Genomic DNA, 19,514 nt, shown 5'->3' on the forward strand with positions numbered 1-19,514 from the left:
AACGTGCCTCAAAAAATCAAGAAAATTTGATTCTCGTTCAGAGGGCGCTACTAGCTTTGGCCTACAGTCGTATAGATGGCGTTGACGGTTTAGTTTGTTATTTAACAATTTTAACGCATATCAGTGAAAGAACATGGGTCAAAATCATAAAAACAATTAATGCAAATAAAAAAAATCATTTATCCATATTTAAATACATTTTATCGTATTTTTATAAATCTTCATTTTTAGTTTTAAAGTGTGTCGACAGATGGCAGTGAATTTACTGGGGTTACAAAATTTACTATGACAGTACCGCTCTAGTATAAGTTACTCTATGATTCTGTAAAGCCGCTGTTATCCGTATTCCGCATTTATTTAAGGCATTGTCTTTTAAAATTCTAATTGCCCCTAATTGTCAGGCGAAACTAATATTCGGCAATAAATTTAGGTACCTATCACCCGTTGAAACAGCCATTATCGTCCATAATCTCCATCTCATTAATCCATTTCTTACCTTCTACAGCTAAATTTATACGCCATTATCTTTCGCTCGTACACCAGTTCACGCCAGTGCGGAAAGCGGACTGTCAGAAAAACTATTTGTTTTGGTTACATAATTTTTTTAAATTCCAAGTGTAAATTTTTATAGTGACTTTCGGAAATGCTTATCAAATTATACGTGTTGTGCACAAGTATTTCTTTTACTGCAGTACCTACTCAGAATTTACTTACTTCAAAATGTTTGCGCATAACTACCTATTTTATTTACTAAGCTTCCTATTTATATGAGATTATTTCATTATTTTACACCAAAAGTACCCGATAAATATCTTCATCCTTACTTCTGCAGAGAGTTCTTCCTAATATTTACTTTAAAACTAACCTATTAACTAACTTTATTGCAATTTATAGTTATTTGTTTTACAAGTGGACAACGTTGTTGTTTAACCTCTCGTGCTAATATTTAATACCCGAGCCAGCGAAAGATTCTAAAATTGAACCACGATCGTAGCGAGTGGTTCGAAAAATGGAACCTTGAGCGTTGCGAGGGTTTTTAGGCACGAGAGGGTTAATAGTTATTTGTTATACAAGGATGCAAAGTTGTATTTTACCCGCGAGTGTGGAATTGAAACACGAGCAAGCGAAAGGATTCTATAGTTGAACCACAAGCGAAGCAAGTGGTTTTAAAATAGAATCCTGAGCGTAGCGAGTGTTTCAACACACGAGAAGTAAAATACATTTGCACCCGTGTGTAACACAAAACTTCTCCCCTCACTATAGCGAAGAAAGTGCAACATCCACAGGCGTTAGATCATCTTCATCACTGGAATCACTCTTTTTTTAACGATAATACGATATTAAAACAGAAAACTCTGGAAGTTGTGTATTTTTACGTGTCGGAGTCGGTGAGAAAATTTTTGTTGACAATGTTGATATTTCTGATGATGCGTTTTGAAATTGCATCGAATTGTGCGTGCGTGTGCGTTCAGAATTACATTCAACATCATTTAAAAAAAACAAATGTTTCTGAGGCCAGGATTACACTTGTAAGTTTTACTTACGTAAGTAGGGACAAAGCTATTTGCTAGAATGAGATAACGATATTCATATCTCACTCTGTAGTATAGCTGTGTCCCTACTTACGTAAGTAAAACTTACAAGTGTAATCCTGGCCTTATGGAATTTAATTTGTTATCTGTTAATTTTCCCCGTTTGTTATAAAGGATAAAAGATGGCTTTCCGAGCTAGTGAGGGAAAAACAATTTTTTCCACCGAGTGAAACAAAAACTTTTCACCACACCAACACAAGGAAAATAGTAACTGTAAAAAATCAAACAAAATCATTCAAAATGAATGTTATTAAATATTTATCATTCAAAATCGTCATTTAAAAGTCAATTGTACCAGCCAACATAAGAAAACAACTAAACATTTGCATTTGATTACTTTGTCCACGTGTGGATAAAATGCAACTTTCTCATCAGTTTTTGAACAATCAAGAGAGCCTTTAGCAGCCTTACGCTTACTTTACCTTACGCTGTGGGCTGATTCAGTAATTTTGTTTGTACCGAAAATACATGTATACTGTTTTGCAACTTTAATGTAAACAATGTAGGTATGAGCAGTTTTTAAATTACACTTGGATATTTCCACTAATTTAACTACCTCATTTCTCTCCACTTTTTAGCTACGGGACCCTAAAACCGTCAGAAGCGAGAAGGCCTCTTAATTCATTTGTCTAACAGAAGGGACAATACGAACTTATCTCTTCCCACGAGATAATGACTTGCATTACACGGCCATATTCGAGCCCACCGCAGAATTAGGGGTCACAATACTAGTCTTAGAACCAGTACATAGACTAAACACCTCCTATATGACTTGCATGCTTGACAAATAGTTATATATTATAACTATACCCAGTATACCCTAACTATACATAGCTCGAAAACAATACAATAGTACATTTCGATGCTAGTGCGGAAAGTATGTCATTACTCCACGAGTACCGAGATATCTTGCCACGAGCCGTAGGCGAATGGCAAGACTCGGGACGAGTGAAGAATGACATATCCGCACGTGTATCGAACGACGTTTTTTAATACAGTTGCGAAAAAATAAGAAAAGCAACAAGTAAGAAATGGAATTCGAAACTTTTATACATAGAGTAACTTATACTAGAGCGGTACTGTCATAGTAAATTTTGTAACCCCAGTAAATTCACTGCCATCTGTCGACACACTTTAAAACTAAAAATGAAGATTTATAAAAATACGATAAAATGTATTTAAATATGGATAAATGATTTTTTTTATTTGCATTAATTGTTTTTATGATTTTGACCCATGTTCTTTCACTGCTATGCGTTAAAATTGTTAAATAACAAACGAAACCGTCAACGCCATCTATACGACTGTAGGCCAAAGCTAGTAGCGCCCTCTGAACGAGAATCATATTTTCTTGATTTTCGAGGCACGTTTTTTCCTTAGACTGTATCCATCTATTACGGAGTTATATCTATCTTTGCTTTTATATTATTAATTCTGTGACACTGACAGCATTGACATTGACATTTTTTTTTTTTTTTTAACATTTATGGACATTGACATTGTGAAGAGGTGTTTTCTAGCTTTTATTCGACTAGAATAGATTTTGTTATTATTATTGAACCCGCTTCAATGAAAGTTTTTTTTTCTATAAGACAGAAACAATTGTAATTATTAAAACATTGTACTATTACCACAACTTTATGTAACATTGTTATTATTGTAACATTGTACCTAAATATCGTTATTTACGATTATTTGTGTATCGTATATTTATAAAAACAATATCGAATGTTGCCTTTGGAAACTTAAAACATTCTTGCAGTAAGAAAATACACCTCTTCTTTGACAGGCGTTCCGTTCCATTCAGACAACTTATTAAGAACGGTTTTTCAACATTAAAAATAAACGTGTATAATACTCATAATGATGAAGAGGTAAGTAATAAAATATTAAATATGCATATTTTTCGTATTCTTACATTAACAGTAGGTTTTTATGTTGATTACGACATTTAAAGGAAACTAATATTAACACTCATCAATAAGTAGTCATGAATTGGAACAAGTACAAATTTTAAAAAATTGGAAAAGTAAAAAGCACTAGTTCGCGAAAACCAACTTTCCGCATGCTAAACAGCCACGAAAAGTAGCACTTTTTGAGCAACTGTATTAAAAAAGGTATTTACGGTCCATATCCCGGTCAATATAATATAGACCTGTACCGCTGGCTATATTTTGACCCCTAGGTTATAAAAATATTAAAGTCAATTCTGTTTTCGCTTATGAATACTTTGTTAAGATGTAAATCTTACATTTTGTTTTGTGTCATATATATAATTTGCTTTTCTAGTAATTTGTTATTTTGTGGTAATTATTTTTTATTTTGAATTATTTTGGAGAAAAAAATATTCGAGAGAAAACATGTAACTGTGTTGCATTTAGGATAGTGTTTTTAGTGTGAAAACATAGTTTGTGTCAATTACGTCCACTGCAAGCTGATACTATGTCATAATATTCTAAATGACACAAAAAAAAATTAGAGTTAAAAAAAATTACTTAGGTCGAATTTAATTGTTTAAATAGGTCCATTAAATGATTTTGTGTCTTATTAAGGCATAGCTTCATAAGATATTTGATGATTTTGTTGTAACAGGCTGTCACCGTTACAAAAGAATTTTAAAGATATTAGAGTTTACATCTTATTAATTTGAAATGCGGGATAAATAAGATGTATGAATTTGTGTCACTTGCATCCACTGCTTAATCAAATATTACAAAAATATTATTTGCGTTCGAACGAAGCTAGCGGGCGGTCTGAATGGGCAACGGAGGCCGTGCAGGGTGGAGCCGCGGCGTGACCTTGCCGTACGCAACGCATGTTTACTTCGCCTGTGCGCCAAATTAACGCAACTTATTCAAAGAAGTTACGCAAACAACACAACAACAAGCAACAAGCAAGCAAAGAATGCGTCGAATTATCTTTTACCTATTTAAAACTTATAGATATTGTACAATGTCACCATTATGCAAAAGAACTGTAAGTACATGTTTGATTTGCGAGCGAGCTGGCAACATTGCGCAGGGAAATCTTAAAAATATCGCGTTTACGTGAACGCCACATACATTTGTGACAGTGATAGGGAAAAGGTACCACTAAAGTAAAATTTGGTTATTAATACCGTGACTTTCTTTCATTCTTTGATAAAAAAAATTGCTATTTATGCAACAAGTGCGGAAATCATCTTTACGCACGTGTATCATACAATGTTTTACTATGCATTGTGCGAGTAAATAAAAAAACATATCAGGGCAAATAAGTTTAATTATTATAAGGAGTGTCTTAAATCGACACGAGTTGCGAATTACCTATTCGCACGTGTATCGTACGTTTTACAGTACATATGGCCCTTTAAACTTTCGACATATGCACGGTAAGTGCTCTTTTCCGCACTAGTGCGAGAAAGTAGCACCATATGTACTGTAAAAAAAAATTGAAAACAAAAAGCACTAGTGCGGAAAAGCAGTACTTTCCGCACGATATGGCTCCGTAGGAAACGCACTTTTCGAGCACATGCATTGTAAAAAAAAATATAGGACTGTATCTCCTAAACCATGCGTCGTAGCGCAAAAATAATAAAATTTTCGCTCCCCTTTAAGAAGCCCCTAATTAAGATTTAAAAACGCAAAAAAGAAAAAAAGAGGAAAAAATCTTTATAGGGCTGTATCTCCTAAACCGTGCGTCGTAGCGCAAAAATAAACGTTTCGGTCCCGTTTATGTAACCATTAATTTATATTTAAAAACAACGCAACAAAAAAAACAAACAAAAAACTTTATAGGGCTGTATCTCCTAAACCATCGTAGCGCAAAAATAATCAAATTTTCGTTCCCCTTTATGGAACCCCAAACTAATATACAGAAAACACAATGAAAAAAAAAACAAAAAAAAATCTTTATAGGTCTACATCTCCTAAATCGTGCATCGTAGCGCAAAAATAATCAATTTTTCGTTCCCCTTTAAGACCCCCTTAATTAATACTAAAAAAAAAAAACAGGAAAAGATCTTTATAGAGCTATATCTCCTAAACCGTGCGTGGTAGCGCAAAAATAACAAAATTTTCGTTCCCTTATACGGAACCCCAAAGTAATATACAAAAAACACAATGAAAAAAAAACAACAAAAAAATCTTTATAGGGCTGCATCTCCTAAACCGTGCATCGTAGCGCAAAAATAATAAAAAAAAACTCTTTAAGAAACCCGTAATTAATACTTAAAAAAAAAAACAAAAAAAACCAGGAAAAAAAACTTTATAGAGCTGTACCTCCTAAACCGTGCGTGGTACCGCAAAAACAATAAAATTTTCGTTCTTTGCGTCGTAGCGCAAAAATAATAAAATTTTTGTTCCCCTTTATGCAACCCATAATTTATATTTAAAAAAAACGCAAAATTTAAAAAAAAAAAATATAGGGCTGTATCTCTTAAACCATGCGTCGTAGCGCAAAAATAATTAAAAAAACCCCTTTAAGAAACCCGTAATTAATACTTAAAAAAAAAAAACCAGGAAAAAAACTTTATAGAGCTGTATCTCCTAAACCGTGCGTGGTACAGCAAAAACAATAAAATTTTCGTTCCCCTTTATGCAACCCATAATTTATATTTAAAAAAACGCAAAAACAACAAAAAAATCTTTATAGGGCTGCATCTCCTAAACCGTGCATCGTAGCACAAAAATAATCAAATTTTCGTTCCCCTTAAGAAACCCTTAATTGAAACTTTAAAAAAAACCAGGAAAAAAACTTTATAGAGCTATTATAGCTATATATATAGATATAATATCTCCTAAACCGTGCGTGGTGGCGCAAAAATAATACAAGTTTCGTTCCTCTTTATGCAACCCATAATTTATATTTAAAAAAAAAACGCAAAAAAATCATTATAGGGCTGTATCTCTTAAACCATGCGTCGTAGCGCAAAAATAATAAAAATTTCGTTCCCCTTTATGAAGCCCCAAAGTAATATACTAAAAACACAATGAAAAAAAAGAAAAAAAATAACAAAAAAACTTTATAGGGCTGTATCTCCTACACCGTGCATCGTAGCGCAAAAAAAAAACCCTTTAAGAAACCCCTAATTAAGATTGAAAAACGCAAAAAAGAAAAAGAGGGAAAAAATCATTTTAGGGCTGTATCTCCTAAACCGTGCGTGGTACCGCAAAAACAATAAAATTTTCGTTCTTCTTTATGCAACCCATAATTTATATTTAAAAAAAAACGCAAAATTTAAAAAAAAATCTTTATAGGGCTGTATCTCCTAAACCATGCGTCGTAGCGCAAAAATAATAAAATTTTTGTTCCCCTTTATGCAACCCATAATTTATATTTTAAAAAAACGCAAAATTTAAAAAAAACATTATAGGGCTGTATCTCTTAAACCATGCGTCGTAGCGCAAAAATAATTAAAAAAAACCCCTTTAAGAAACCCGTAATTAATACTTAAAAAAAAAAACAAAAAATAACCAGGAAAAAAAACTTTATAGAGCTGTATCTCCTAAACCGTGCGTGGTACCGCAAAAACAATAAAATTTTCGTTCCCCTTTATGCAACCCATAATTTATATTTAAAAAAACGCAAAATTTAAAAAAAAATCTATAGGGCTGTATCTCCTAAACCATGCCTTGTAGCGCAAAAATAATAAAATTTTCGTTCCCCTTTATGCAACCCATAATTTATATTTAAAAAAAACGCAAAATTTAATAAAAAAATCATTATAGGGCTGTATCTCTTAAACAATGCGTCGTAGCGCAAAAATAATTCAAAAAACCCCTTTAAGAAACCCGTAATTAATACTTAAAAAAAAAAAACAAAAAAAAAACCAGGAAAAAAAACTTTATAGAGCTGTATCTCCTAAACCGTGCGTGGTACCGCAAAAACAATAAAATTTTCGTTCCCCTTTATGCAACCCATAATTTATATTTAAAAAAACACAAAATTTAAAAAAAAAATCTATAGGGCTGTATCTCCTAAACCATGCCTTGTAGCGCAAAGATAATAAAATTTTCGTTCCCCTTTATGCAACCCATAATTTATATTTAAAAAAACGCAAAATTTAAAAAAAAAATCATTATAGGGCTGTATCTCTTAAACCATGCGTCTTAGCGCAAAAATAATTAAAAAAAACCCCTTTAAGAAACCCGTAATTAATACTTTAAAAAAACAAAAAAAAAACCAGGAAAAAAAACTTTATAGAGCTGTATCTCCTAAACCGTGCGTGGTACCGCAAAAACAATAAAATTTTCGTTCCCCTTTATGCAACCCATAATTTATATTAAAAAAAACGCAAAATTTAAAAAAAAATCTTTATAGGGCTGTATCTCCTAAACCATGCGTTGTAGCGCAAAAATAATAAAATTTTCGTTCCCCTTTATGAAGCCCCAAAATAATATACAAAAACACAAGAAAAAAAAAAAAAATAATAATAACAAAAAAACTTTATAGGGCTGTATCTCCTAAACCGTGCATCGTAGCTCAAAAATAATCAAATTTTCGTTCCCCTTAAGAAGCCCTTAATTAAGATTTAAAAACCTAAAAAAGAAAAAGAAAAAAATCTATATAGGGCTGTATCTCCTAAACCGTGCGTCGTAGCGCAAAAATAATCAATTTTTCGGTTCCCTTTATATAACCATTAATTTATACACAAAAAAACGCAAAAAAAAGAGATTTTTTTTATAGGGCTTGATCTCCTAAACCATGCGTCGTAGGGCAAAAATAATTAAATTTTCGTTCCCCTTTATAAAACCCCAAAGTAATATACAAAAAACACAATGTAAAAAAGAAAAAAAAACAATAAAAAAAACTTTATAGGGCTGTATCTCCTAAACCGTGCGTCGTAGCGCAAAAATAATCAAATTTTCTTTCCTCTTTATTCAACCCTTAATTTATATTTAAAAAAAAAACGCTTTGACTAAACTGCTGTAACTCGGAAACTTAGAATCCACAAAGGGGACTACTAAATTATGACACATATTAAAGCCTATATGTATATACTATCAGTAATATATGATCATTGTCAAGAGGGCGCTGTTCATTCTCATGTATAGGGTGACAGTTCAGTATAGTATGAAAAAATATTGTATTTAATGAACATCATCATCATTGTAATTAATGTTGCTTGCCACGCTTAAACATAACAAAAATCGCAATAAATTGCGTCTTAAAATAAACTTAAAAAGTCTACTAAAAATCGAAACAAAAGTATTTTTTAAGTCGCTGATGTGACATTCTCAATCAAAAGGTAGGTACCACTTTGTCGTTTACCATAAAGACGAAATTTGATTATATCTTTATACAAATAACCTGTCAGAGAAATTGGTACCTTTTGATTATGAACGTCACAAATGTTGGTCAGTATGAGGAGTGCAGCCTACAGTTTATTTTTAATTATATTTATATACCTACTACGGTAAGATTGATAAGACAATGTAATTATGCCTCCGAATGAAATAAATACACTGTATCGCAAAACTAAGTGGCGAGACAGCTCATAATGCCATCTCTTTCACTCTTGGTTGGTCTTAACAAGGGTAAAGGAGATAGTATTAAGATCTCAGTCGCCAGCTGATATTGCGGCAAGTATAATAAGCACCCCACCCGCGTAGGTACCCTTCCCCGCGCACGCCCTTCTTGCTCAATTGAGTTTTATTTTGCCAGATAGTAAAAAACCGTGGATCAAAATGACCCAAATTATGAATGATGTCTCAATGTGGTATTATAATATTGTAGACGTAAACTTAATAATATGAATTTTTTTTTGTGGCAGATACAGGGTGTTAATTAGAAAAAAATTTTTTTTAAATAAAAGCGGTGGATGAATTTGACACAGATTTGTTTGAATAACATATAACAATGTTCTGTAAAGTACAACACTTCACTTATCGACTCTAATATTTTTTTAGGCGTTTTAGGATCAATATTAGGTATTTATTAAATGCCATTATAGCCGTGGATGAAAATGACACAAAATGCGTGTGTACGTCGGAAGCCACTTTGCCTTTACAGGGAAACAAAGAATTTCGTCTCTAATATTTTTTTTACAGAATGCTGATTGAAAAAAGAAATACCTAAATTTCTACCTAAGCAAATACCTAGGATGACACAAAATATTATTTTTAGGTTTAGTATATGGTCTGGAAACTATATATAAAAAATAAGCAACATTAATATTCTTATAACCTCAGAAGTTATTGGTACAGGTCTAATATAAGTGTAGTGAAACTAACCGTGGATCATTCAAACAGTTATATACCCTACAAAAATCCCCTTCTTGAATATATTATTGGGAAAACTACTACTTCCCAGTATTTTTCCCTGTCAAGGGAATATTGAATTTTTCACCACCAGCATCACTAATGTCAACTAAAAATAAAGACCTTTGCTTGGCCCTGTGGCTTGGCCCTTTAGTTGGTTCACATGTAAAAGTCATACGAAATAAAATATTTAACAAATATTTGTTAAGTAGTTCTTAATGTAATAGTTTTTAACCGACTTCAAAAAAAGGAGGTTATTAATTCGACCGGTTTTTTTTTTGTATGCATGTTACCTCAGAACTCCGTCATTTCTGAGCCGATGTGTTTTTTTTTGTTTGAATGTATATAGTCCCTAGTTGGTCCCGTTTTCGTAAAAACCCAGTTTTGATGAAGGGATCCATTAGCGACTATCGATTTTATTTTTTGACGACCTGTCTGGCCTAGGGGGTAGTGACCCTGCCTGTGAAGCCGATGGTCCTGGGTTCAAATCCTGGTAAGGGCAGTTATTCAGTGATGAACACGGATATTTACTCCTGAGTCATGGGTGTTTTCTATGTATTTAAGTATTTATATATTATATATATCGTTGTCTAAGTACCCACAACACAAGCTTTGTCGAGCACAAGCTTAATGTCCTATAATATTTATTTATTAGGAATCCAGGGAACTGCTCAAATCTTATATCGGTTTTAGTATTTTAATCAACAAACCAAGCACTCATCCAAAACAGTACCATTTGATAAAGTGGAACTGATGATGACCAGAACGGGACTCTTTAACAACGCATATTTCAATTTTGGCGATTTAAGTCCTTTTTAACCGACTTCAATTTTTTTTTTTTTTAATGTTTGTTACTCCATAACTCCGTCATTTCTGGACCGATTTTGAAAATTCTTTTTTGATTGTAAGTATATACATACAGATTGGTCCCGTTTTTGTCAAAAAGCAGTTCTGATGATGGGATCCATGAGGAATCGAGGGAACTCCTCAAATGTTAAAGGCACACATATAGTGATTTTAGTATTTTCATTAACAAATCAAGCACTTAAAGTAAAGTAAAGTAAAAGTAAAAATCATTTACAAAGAATTAGGCAGAAACAAAATTAACTGGTCTTAAAACTAAGGGACAATTTATGTACATTTATGCATTTACAATGACGGTTGTACCGGTTCCTACACTAGGCGTGGCCTGTCACGTAGGTAACCAATCCAGACACGAAATATCAGTGACATGATTTGTGCGAAATGCCAATAAGACACTATACTTAAATTTAAAGAAGTTACTAATCAGTAGGTAATAACAATAATACTAGTTACAAAGCTAAATTTAAGACAGGGTAAACTAAAACTACATACATAACTAAACTTAGGTTTACAGGCGATGCATGTGCAATTTTGGGTGTATAGGTACTGTTTAGGTGTGTGTGTGTGTGTGTGTGTGTGTGTGTGTGTGTGTGTGTGTGTGTGTGTGTTGTTGTTGAGAGTTAATATAATTACTTGACTACTTTCATGAGATCCTCTATATCCTCATACGTAAGGGAGCTGAGCCAGGCTGATACTATTTTCTGGGCTTCTCTAACGGACAATGTTTTAATGGAGATTTTAGAATTAACTTTATTATAAACAAATGGATGCAGAAAGTTAGGCAGACGGTGAGCAAAAACTGACGAAGTCGAAGGTATGGGTACTTTGAAGGTACGCTTTTGCAACATGGAGTTGTAATTGGGAGATTTTATAACCGCTCCGTGTACATTAGACATCACGCGCAGAACTAACAATCCACGAACGGTGAGGACATTCATGTCACTGTATACAAGCTGGGTTGGGTATCGAATGGGTTTCCGAAGAATAACCTTGAGAACAGCACGTTGTGCCCTCTCCAACAGCACCATGTGGGTTTTACATGCTCCGCCCCATGCAGTTATGCAATATGCTAATAGTGATTGGCAAATACTGATGTAAACTATTCTTAGCAGTGTCTTGGAGGCTGAGTTTCGGAGATTTTTAAACACATATATTAATTTACGTACTCGATTAGCTGTAGTAAGTAAGTGTTCCCTGAAGTCTAGCTTTTCATCAACTACTACACCAAGATATTTAGTAGTACGGGCCCTATCAATAAAACGGCATGAACAAGGAACAATTGGCGATCCAGTTTGACAACAGGTATGAATTTTTAACCGAGACAAAGCAGGTGGAGCGGAAGCCTTTGTTTTATGAAAACAGAGGAAATTGGTTTTTAAAACATTAAGCGTGAGTAGATTACTCGTTAACCAGTCTGCTATCTTACATTTAAAAAAGTGACATTTGATGAAGTGGAACTGCTGATGATGACCAGAACGGAACTCTTCAATGACGCATAGTTCACGTTTGGCGATTTGTCCTCGTCGTTATGTTTGTTAAGCAAGTTAGGTTTTCAAGAAACATTTTTGTCAAGCTCGAGTTCTGATGATGGGATCCATGAGGAATCGAGGGAAATCCTCAAATGTGAAAGGCATACATATAGTGATTTTTGTATTTTTATAAACAAATCCAGCACTTCCATTTTAAAAAGTGACATTTGATGAAGTGGAACTGCTGATGATGATCAGAACGGAACTCTTCAATGACGCATAGTTCACGTTTGGCGATTTGTCCTCTTCGTTGATGTTTGTTAAGCAAGTTAGGTTTTCAAGAAACATTTTTGTCAAGCTCGAGTTCTGATGATGGGATCCATAAGGAATCGAGGGAACTCCTCAAATGTGAAAGGCATACATATAGTGATTTTTGTATTTTTATAAACAAATCCAGCACTTCCATTTTAAAAAGTGACATTTGATGAAGTGGAACTCTTTAATGAAGCATAGTTTAGGTTTGGCGATTTGTTCTCTTCCTTATGGACCCAGACCTAAACTTGGACCCGGACTCGGACCCGGACCCGGGTCTGAACATGGACCCCAACTCGGACTCGGATCCGGACCGAACTCTGACCCAAACTTGGACCCGGACAGCCGGACACGGACCCGGACTCTGATCCGGACCCGGAAATGCTACTAGAAAAGTGGGTTAGGTGGGTGGTTGGGTTTTAAACTGCGATTCTCACAGAACAGAACTGCTATCAGAAAAGTAGGTTAGGTTAGAGCTGTGACCCTTACAGAAACAAAATGCTATCAGAAAATTAGGTTAGGTTAGGTTAGAACTGCGACCCTTACAGAAACGAAATGCTACTAGAAAAGTGGGTGGTTTTACCTCCTTTTCTACATTATTAGACAAAAGATCTTTTTCATTTCATTGTCTGGAATCTAAGAGTGCACCATCAACAATAAGTGAACTTTCAGCGGCATCCCCCATTGAAGTCGGTTTTTTTTTCTTAAAAATTATCGTTATATTTGTTAAGTACAAGTAAGTTCTGAAGGAACATTTGTGTTAATGTCTAGTTCTGTTCCATGAGGTCCAACTCCTCAAATCTTTAAAAAAAAGTGAAACCTACTTTAAACGGGAAAAAACCGGCCAAGTGCGAGTCGGACTCGCGTTCCAAGGGTTCCGTACATTACTCAATTTTTAACATTGTATTTTTTTATGTGAAACGTGAGTTTTTAAAAACCCGTAGGGTCGGATCAAAAACTAAGTAATTAAGTCCGACTCACGCTTGACTGCACATTTCTAATAGGTTTTCTGTCATCTATAGGTAAAGAACTATTTCGTGTATTTTTTTCAAAATTTTAGACCCAGTAGTTTCGGAGATAAAGGGGGAGGGGTGAATGGTCATTTTTTAGCTATTTTCTTAAATAACTTCTAAACTAAAAAATATTTATGAGATTCTCAAAATTAGCTCTTTTATTTGATATGTAACACGATATCGTTTGAATAGGTTTGAATAGGTTTTCCTGTCATCTAGGTAAAAAATTATTTTGTGTATTTTTTACAAAATTTTAGACCCAGTAGTTTCGGAGATAAAGGGGTAGGGGGGAATGGTCATTTTTTATACCCAATATTCTCTTTACGCTACTGCTAAACGACCTTCCGAACGCCATCGATACCGGACAAACGTTCATGTACGCTGATGATGTGGCAGTGGTAGTGGACGCCTCGACCTGTGATGAGCTCGAATATAAATTAAATTTGACCGCGGCATCAGTATCAAAGTGGTTTATGGCTAATGGACTTATTTTAAACACCAAAAAAACCCTTGACCTCTCTAACCGGCAAACGAGACAACTGTCAGTATTGGTTAACGGTAAGCTGATCAATCAAGTCCAAAACTCAACGTTTCTTGGGTTCGAGTTGAGTGGCAGCCTCACCTGGAGCTGTCATATAGACAAAGTGTGCAGTAGATTAGCTACGGCATGTTCCGCGATTAAACGACTGGCGAGACTACTTCCAACGGAAATGGTTCGAGCGTGCTATTTCGTGCGTCCATACATTCGCACCTTCAGTATGGAGTCGAACTGTGGGCAGCAGCCGCTGATTGGGAAATGGTATTTCGTCTACAAAAGCGGGCAGTAAGAGCTATAGTGTGAATCCCTCAGACCGAAACTACCAAGCCACACTTCAAGTCACTAGGCATTTTAACTCTGCCTTCTCTCTTTATTTTCAATATGGCAGTAACTACACGGGAAGAAGTAGACGCAACGCCTAAAAACTGTAATGCTACCCCGCGCCGGTATGAGACCCGCAGCGATTTTATTACCAATAAAATATATGAATATGAATATGAATATCTATTTTCTTAAATAACTCCTAAACTATTTATTTTAAAATTACAAAAAAAAATATTTTTGAGATTCTCAAAATGAGCTCTTTTATTTGATATGTAACGATACAGTTTGAAAAACTTTAATTTTTTAATTTTCCCATTTACCCTTCAAAACTGGCTCCCATGTTGAAAATTTATTTGTATACGTTACATGTTCGTCTTAGGGTTACAAACTTACATATGTGTAGCAAATTTCAACTTAATTGGTCCAGTAGTTTTGGAGAAAATGGGCTGTGACAGACGGACAGACAGACGCACGTGTGATCCTATAAGGGTTCCGTTTTTTCCTTTTGAGGTACGGAACCCTAGAAAATTAAATATTATCTCGTTTTATATGCGCTAGCAAACTGACACGTACGTCGGTGCCAAGCTAAATAGTTACAATACTGGTTCTTTTGTTCTTATCAAACTATACCAGGGTTGGCATTAGGTTTGACGGCAACTTGACGCTTTTAAGATTTGGCTTGGCACCGACTTCAAACGTATCAGTTTGCTAGCGCATATAAAACGAGATAATATTTTATTTTTCCCGTTTAAAGTCGGTTTTACTTTGTTTTTAAAGATTATTGAGTAGTATAATAATATTTCTCTACTTAAACATAATGAAATAACTTTTTCACCCCAGCAGCTCGAACAAGCCTACTTTCGTCACTCCCTGGAGTGAGGAAAGTGCGACTTTCCTCACTCCAGGGAGTGAAACAATGTAGCTTTTTAATTTAGTGAAGGCCATGAACTTCATACTACGGTACGGTACGGTACGGTACGGTACGGTACGGTACGGTACGGTACGGTACGGTACGGTACGGTCCGGTCCGGTCCGGTACGGTCCGGTCCGGTCCGGTCCGGACTTACTTTTTTTTCTGATTATTCTGTGTAATTCGAAATACATTTTAACCTTTAATATGTTCTCACTACTGAGGTGAAAAATTATGTGTGCAACACGAGAGCAAAGTTATTTTACATCTCGTGTTTATGAATCCCTCGCTACGCTCAAGATTCTACCTTAGAATCACTCGCTTCGCTCGTGATTCAATTATAGAATCTTTCGCTTTCTCGGGACTCAAAATAAACACTCGCAAGAAAAACCAACTTTCCTCTCTTGTTGCACAAATAACTATTTCACCACACCAGCTCGTAAAACAATCTTTATTCTTCAAAAATTTATGAGAAAGTTGCACTTTATCCACAAGAGTGGCAAAGTAATTAGATGCAAATTTTGAGTTATTGCTTCATGTTGGATGGAGGAATTTACTTTTAAGTGATAATTTTGAAGAACAAAAATTTAATAGAGTTCATTTGGATTTGATTTGTAATGTTTTACAGTTAGTTTAGTATTTACCTGGCGTTGGTGTGGTGATAAATTTTGTGTTTCACTCGGTAGCAGTTTGTGTAACCTCCTTATCTTGAAACCCTCGCAACACTCAAGATTCCACTTTTCGAACCACATTCGCTGCGTTCGTGGTTCAATTTCGGAACCTTTCGCTTACTCGGGCATCTAGCAGAATAGAAATAACTTTTCGCCCTTGTAAAACCATCTACAACATTGACGATTCTTGCGGCGTTGCCAGTCTTATTTACTTAGTAGGTACGTAGACTCTATTGCGAACCTATAATGGGCAAAGTACTGTTTTGAGAAGCTTTATTTGTGTTGCGGTGAACTATGCGTAAGCATAAATTTTAGGTCTGTGCGGTGAACCGTTAAATCACTAACTCTTTTAAGGGCAGATAACTTCTTTAATTAAACAACTCTAAATTAGAAGACGTTTTGAGGTTATTAAGACAGGTAACAACGCTAGGTGTCACGGTGTCACAAGTCTTCAGCTAAAAGGACATCGCAAAATAATGATTTGGGTTCTTTCAGTGGTCTGTTCTACTTTTCATCACTGTACGTAGCAGCACTAATATCAGACGGCTGGCCTATTAGAGCGCGGGCCAGGAACAGATTTCTATGACCAATCGCCTCCCGGGCGAAAACTCGTATAGTGGTTAACGGCTATGTATGATGAACCCTCGTGAACGTCAGCTGCCGCTCCGTTGGTGGGTTGAGGAATGGCAGCAAATAGTCTATACATTTTTTTTGTCATCGCCTTCCGCCTGATACCTTGTCAGATGATAGTTTGGATGCTATTGTGAACAAACAAAATCGTCCGCCGATTAATAATAATAAATAATAATAAATAAAATTCTTTATTTAAAACCATCGCGGATCATTGGGTTAGTAATTACCTTAAATTTAAATAATCTTAAGTGTTAGAACTATATACATAACTATCCTTAATAACTATAACTATACTATAACTATACATTTATTTATTACTGCGTGCGTGTATCAAGCAGCAGTTATTCAGATACAGGCAATCTATTCTGTTTGCTAACATTCTCAGAATGCTGTTGGAGCTGGCCCTCACTCTACGCACAAGGGATGTAGCTCGCTTGCGCATGGTGGTGTAGAAGCAGTCTACTCGCGCCTCCGCGAACATCCCCGATGCACTACAGAATTTGGGCAGCCCCATCAGCACTCTGAAATCGTTGTTATATTGAACACGCAGAGCGCTGTACCGTTTATGTGTATAATCAGCCCACAGGTTGCTTGTGTAAAAGGTCGTACATTAAGCTCTAAAAAGGGTGACTTTTACCGCGGTGATTGTATCGCTGTGGAAAGACCGTCAGCTGGTCACATGAACATGTAAAAAAGAAAATTATTTTCAGTCATCGGCGTCATCGCCTCCCGTTTGATACTTTGTCAGATGGTAGTAGTTTGAGTAGCCGGCGATCGCTGTCGTGGGCGGTCGTGTCATCTAAAATATTGAATTAATTTAAATCATAACAAATATTGTGTAACTGTGTCAAACCTACATCAGCACTTTTCGATAACTGTGAGTTTTACACGTTTTGCAATTCAAAGTGTGTAATGGGGACAAAACTGCGCAAATATGGAAGACGCATTCAATAGAAGTTCTAGAACTCTAAGGACTCCTCCTCCCGAAAGAACACCTACGAATTCAACTCTGCCCTCTCCAGAACGCTCAGCGCAGCCCGCGTCGGTTGATGTAGTGTCAACCTCTGACATCCAAGGTTGGCTGTCTGTACTTTTATAACACAAATAATAACTTCGACAGAAAGAAAACACTCGCGAGTCAAGTCATAAACGTACTAGACAAAAGTTGAAATTTGAGGGTAGTTTTAAGTTAAAACCTGACAAATGCTAATGCAATGGTAACATTTCATTTCACGCAAATCATAATATCAAGTATGTTATACAACTAAATGACACAAAAGGTTATTTGTTTTGAAAAATTAGCTAAAGATTAAACATTTCATATAGAATAAAAAATGCAATTTTTTCAAAACTTTGAACGTCTGTAGAACCCTAATGCCGTACTTGTATACCATTTTTAAGTATATTTTTGTAATCTACATTTAATTACGCAACTTTTGAGAGGTCTTGCGTTAGTGAAAACTAAAAAAAATATTCGGGACACCCTACCGTGCATTTCGGCATGGTATGGGGTGCCATATCACGTAATAGGGGCAAACTACCACTGCTGTTCATGGATCGGGGAGTAAATATTAACCAAGACGTTATATTCAGAACGTGTTGCAGGGTCATATGCTAGAAATATTCAAAAGTTCTATGGGGATGACTATTATTGCTTTCAACAGGACAGTCTCACAAAGCTAAACGTACACAAGACTGGTGTCGAACAAATATGACAGATTTTATACCGTGGCAAGAATGGCCTGCATCTTCACCAGACTTGAATCCGTTAGACTTTTTTATGGGGATACATACTCAGCTGGATTGGGAGCACACAGGTAATAAATTTAAATTCATTCAAGCATCGGTTGATCAAGATATGGGACGATAATATAACAGATGAGGTAGTGGGTGCCGCGCGCAACTCAATTCTACTCGTATGGTAGAATGCGTAAAGTTATACAGGTTAAAGGAGATTTGAGCTAATGAATTAATTTAGTATGCTTAAAATAAAAACAAGTTTAATATTGAAATTTGAAGTTTTGTTTTCATTTTATGGCTATTTTAAATTAGGACACTTAATATGCCCAACCCTGTATGTATAAGTACGTGGCGGGTGTCTTATCCACGGAGATAAGCCAAAAACGCGACTTGTGCATCATATCTGTGCATATTACAATACAAATACAAATCCTCTTTATTAAACACCCTCAGGAAAAATGTACATGGAAACACAAATAATACATGAAGTCAGAGGTGACAACAGGCGGCCTTATCGCTAAAGAGCGATCTCTTCCAGACAACCTTTAGGTAGTGGAGAAATGACACACATAAATTAACCAATAGCATATTTCTACTAAGTTCTAAATTAATATGGGTGGTTTTTTGAATTAGATTGTTTCGGAGCATTATCTGAGCCGCGTAACAGATAAATTATAATTTTTAAGAAACCGACTTCTATGGGGGATGCCGTTGAAAGTTCACTTATTGTTGATGGTGCACTCTTAGATTTCAGACAATGAAATGAAAAAGACAGCATTTTTTGCCTAATTATGTAGAAAAGGAGGTAAAACGACCCACTTTTCTAGTAGCATTTCGTTTTTGTAAGGGTCGCAGTTCTAACTGAACTTAACCTACTTTTCTGATAGCATTTCGTTTCTGTAAGGGTCACAGCTCTAACCTAACCTAACCTACTTTTCTGATAGCACTTCTGTTCTGTGAGAATCGCAGTTCAAAATCCACCCACCCCCCTAACCCACTTTTCTAGTAGCATTTCCGGGTCCGGGTCTGGGTCCGGATCCGAGTCCAGGTCCGTGTCCGGCTGTCCGGGTCCAAGTTTGGGTCAGAGTTCGGTCCGGGTCCAGGTCCGAGTTGGGGTTCATGTTCAGACCCGGGTCCGGGTCCGAGTCCGGGTCCAAGTTTGGGTCTGGGTCCATAAGGAAGAGAAAAAATCGCCAAACGTGAACTAT

General features: G+C 35.5%; 1 protein-coding gene across 1 annotated transcript in view; it reads right to left on the bottom strand.

Annotated features, from left to right (window-relative positions):
* Nucleotides 1-17,060: 17,060 nt before the first annotated feature.
* Nucleotides 17,061-19,514, bottom strand: part of LOC134746260 (protein mothers against dpp) — a 118,414-nt gene continuing 115,960 nt past the window's right edge. The window contains exon 4 of the mRNA XM_063680612.1: nt 17,061-17,070. The gene's annotated coding sequence lies outside the window, so the exon portion shown is untranslated. The remainder of the gene's footprint in view (nt 17,071-19,514) is intronic.

The sequence above is a fragment of the Cydia strobilella genome, chromosome 1 (assembly GCF_947568885.1).
Source record: "Cydia strobilella chromosome 1, ilCydStro3.1, whole genome shotgun sequence".
NCBI classification, from domain to species: Eukaryota; Metazoa; Arthropoda; class Insecta; order Lepidoptera; family Tortricidae; genus Cydia; species Cydia strobilella.